This window comes from Alosa pseudoharengus, unplaced genomic scaffold, assembly GCF_046254945.1.
Source record: "Alosa pseudoharengus isolate Yale_2024_CS ecotype anadromous, Long Island Sound unplaced genomic scaffold, YU_APseudo_1.1 YU_APseudo_1.1_scf_24, whole genome shotgun sequence".
NCBI classification, from domain to species: domain Eukaryota; kingdom Metazoa; phylum Chordata; class Actinopteri; order Clupeiformes; family Clupeidae; genus Alosa; species Alosa pseudoharengus.
Window position 1 is genome coordinate 2,698,807 of NW_027468689.1, and position 3,767 is coordinate 2,702,573.

At 42.9% G+C, this 3,767-nt stretch overlaps 1 protein-coding gene across 5 annotated transcripts in view; it reads right to left on the bottom strand.

The window, feature by feature from the left end:
- Window positions 1-3,478: 3,478 nt before the first annotated feature.
- bin1b (bridging integrator 1b) overlaps window positions 3,479-3,767 on the bottom strand; it is a 33,921-nt gene continuing 33,632 nt past the window's right edge. For all 5 annotated transcript variants that reach the window (XM_076302838.1, XM_076302834.1, XM_076302836.1 and 2 more), the window contains one exon: window positions 3,479-3,767. This exon is cut by the window's right edge and continues 1,403 nt beyond it. The gene's annotated coding sequence lies outside the window, so the exon portion shown is untranslated.

Here is a 3,767-nt window from a genome sequence, read left to right on the forward strand (position 1 = left end):
TGTTGGAGTCCCAGCTGAATATATATCCCCAGGGGTGACCGTGGAGACCGGCTTTGTTGTTGGAAACCAATGGGTTAAGTCCGTTGGCTTGCCCCCGGGGTGCGTATGAGATTTGAGACCAGAGCGTACTCTGCAAACAGGTTGTATCACACTCCAGTGCCTTCTTACTTATTGACTTCTCTCCATCGCACACGCAGAGTAATATTTAACTCCAGCAGCAACAGCTATCAGCAGTAGTGCAGGCAAATTCCATTAAGACATCACTGTCCAGTGAACACTTCATTTGCAATGTAAACGAAGTACCATACTCAAAGATAAAAACTTATATAAGAGATATGCCGTATTAATCTGGGATAAAATCAGTCTCTAAGCTTTTTCATGGGGTTTCATGTGTTTTGTGAGTGAAATCTGTGTTTGCATGTGAACACTTTTCCCCTCCCCCAGGGCATGATCTTATTACTCTACGCATATACACACACATCCTCCATTGTAGTCATGAGATGATGCGCCCCCCCTCTTCCCCACTCACTGGTGGCATCCTGTGGTGACAGTAAGAAACAGATGCCATGGAAACCCCCCCCCCCCCCCCAATACACACACCAAATCTTTTGCTCCTATTAGTTTTGGAGCAAACACAAAAATGTGTGTTTGTGTGTGTGTGTTTGTATGTGTGTGTATGAGGACTTCACAGGTTTGTGTTGTGTGGTGGAGCGGTAACTGTGACTACTGAAACGTTCTGTATGGAACCAACCGCAACAAACCATGCACACAATGCTAAAGGTCTCCAAGGCAACCAAATGCAAATGGAAGTCGATGACTCACCTTTAGTGCACACGGTGGGGAGGGGAAGGAGGAGGAGAGCTATCAGAGATGAATACAGTGCAGGTGTGTGTGTGTGAAGGGAGTGTACTTTTCCATACCTGGTCCTTGAAGAAGCTTTTCTGGCTCCTAGTGGACGGAAGGGAACCTTCCAGTCACAACTTTACCAAACATTTATCAACACACACACACACACACACACACACACACACACACACAAGAGAACACCAAACAAAACTGTTCACTGCTGGCATCAGAGACTCCTCCGAATGCTGCACTGCACTTCCCAATGCTTTGTGTTCAATGCCAAGGCTTCGCGTAACAATGCAGCAGTGAGTGAGAATGGACCTGATAGGAGAGACCAGTTAGTCGACTGGCCACTGACCATTTCTTGTCCCCCCTCAGTACTGGACGATTACGAGTTTATGTTCTTTATAGGAATAATTTGTAAATTTGTAATATATATATATATATATATATATATGTAATATAGGATGAGTTTATGTTCTGTAAATATTACTGCATTAACACTTTATTTGAAGGGGTGTGCATAAGGCATGATTGTCATAACGTCAAGGAGCCTTTATGTATGTTAATGTCTGTTGCCATTAAGTGTTTGGTTTGTAAATGTCAGGTTGACCTCATTTATATATAATAACATTAACCATGATGACATAACCTGTTGATGCCTTGGTCATGTCCATGGATGGATTGTGAACTTTCGGGCCCATGGGCCCAGATGTATTACGGGCCCCCCACTAATTGTCGCATATGTGGGAGCGGGGGTTTGGGGGTCCTCCCCCAGAACATTTTTAATTTGTTTAATATGTATTCTGGTGGATTTTGGGGATGGCCAATACTAAATTCAATCAGATTCATAGCCTACATCCTGATTTGTTGATATTGAGGCAGTGATTCCATGCAATGGCTTGGGCTTCAGGGCCCCCTGACCCCTTGGGCCCCTGGACCTTTTTACCACATTTATTTTACTTACTTAAGGCTTATGAGTGAAGTTACTGTGAGTGGCTGACATTCTTTAGTCATGATTTGAGGCCATCCTTCCCATTTTTTCTATTAACTCGTTACATAGTTTTGCGTCCATTGCGGAGTCTGAGAGAGATACCAGAAGGTCACTGTGACAGTGAGGCTTTATCAACAACAGACTGGGAAAGAAAGAGGACAAAACTGATAAGAAAGACACCGTTCATTTGTTGAATGTTTTAATAGAAACTGCTGCGTTCACATCTTCAGGCTAACAGTCAGATAACAGTGTAATAATCACAGTGTGCAGACATATAAGTAAGTAAGTATAAGTATATATACTCTTTTGATCCCGTGAGGGAAATTTGGCCTCTGCATTTATCCCAATCCGTGAATTAGTGACAGCACACAGTAAGGTGAAGCACACACTAATCCCGGCGCAGTGCAACAACAGCGGCGCTCGGGGAGCAGTGAGGGGTTAGGTGCCTTGCTCAAGGGCACTTCAGCTGTGCCTACTGGTCGGGGTTCGAACCGACAACCCTCCGGTTACAAGTCCGAAGTGCTAAATAGTAGGCCACGGCTGCCCCATATGAAGTTACTCTCTCTTCTGTGTGGGTTTACCAGACCCTTCTCGTTTCAGTGTGTGCAGTAACCTTATTTAGCCTAGCTTAGCATGATTCACTGGATGTGGTTTATTCCAGTTAAAGGGAGCTTTAAGCTAACTGGAACAATCCACGTCCAGTTAATTATGCTAAGCTAGGCTAACGGTGTGAGACTGCTGGTGTATGACTCACACAGAGAAGAGAAGGGTATGATTCCTCTTATAAGATACATTTCCAAAAAGGTGGCATGTTCCTTTAACCATAAGTATACCATGGGGGAGTACAGCTGTGTTGTTACTGAAAGACTGAAAAAGAGACAGTTCAATCTGTGTCTGAGTGCACAGCCATTACACTGAGCTCTGGGCCTCACAGTTGACACAAAATGGCTGCCATTGAGCCAGTGTGCCTTATTTTACAGTAGTAGTAAGTAGTGGACACAAAATGGCTGCCATTGAGCCAATGTGCCTTATTTTACAGTAGTAGTAAGTAGTGGACACAAAATGGATGCTGTTGAGCCTGTGTGCTTTATTTGTAGTCAGAGTAGTTTAAGTGGCTGCCATTGAAGCATGTGCTTTATTTTACTGTCTGAGTTGGCATGTCCTGTATACATGTCCTGCGTTCAGATCTGGAGGACTGTTAAAAACATGTACCTTTTTTCACTAACCATAGGCCATACATGTTGAAATAGGCGAGTGAGTGAGCAAGAGAGAGAGAGATTCAGAATGCTGCATTCAGTAATCTCACCCTTACGAAAAAGAACTATAATACTATAGTTTTCTATAGTAGTGTATAATACTGATGTTCTGTAATACCTCTATACTGTTCCTATAGTCTTATGATACTTCTACAGTACTATACCCCAAATACTATATATATATATATATATATATATATATAAAGATTCCTATAATATCTATAGTATTCCTATAAGATTGCTATTTCTTTAACTTAATTTTTCCCTTTCACAGGCAAAGATGTGTGACAAATATCAAGCCATCTTACTTCAATGAATACGAACTAGGACACCTGAAAGTGGAAAATAAAGGAGACAGAGGTTCATGTGGAACATTCTAGACACAGTTCAGTTTATTATAGTCCCACCCTTCATCCCCTCACAGAGGAAGTGATGTAGGGCAACTTCCTGCCCATTGCAGATTAACATACTGTTTCAATGAGAGCGTTAACATTCACTTCTGTTCCAGCAGGTGTATAGACGAAATGTGCCTAAGATGGAAAGACTGTTCCTGAACTCCACCAGTGGGGTATTAGGGGCTGATGATCCAACCTGTTTCAGCAGGGATACATCTCAGCTCAGCAGGACGACAGGTCTACGACAAGAAGTGGACAGCGTTGGACAGGAAGTGG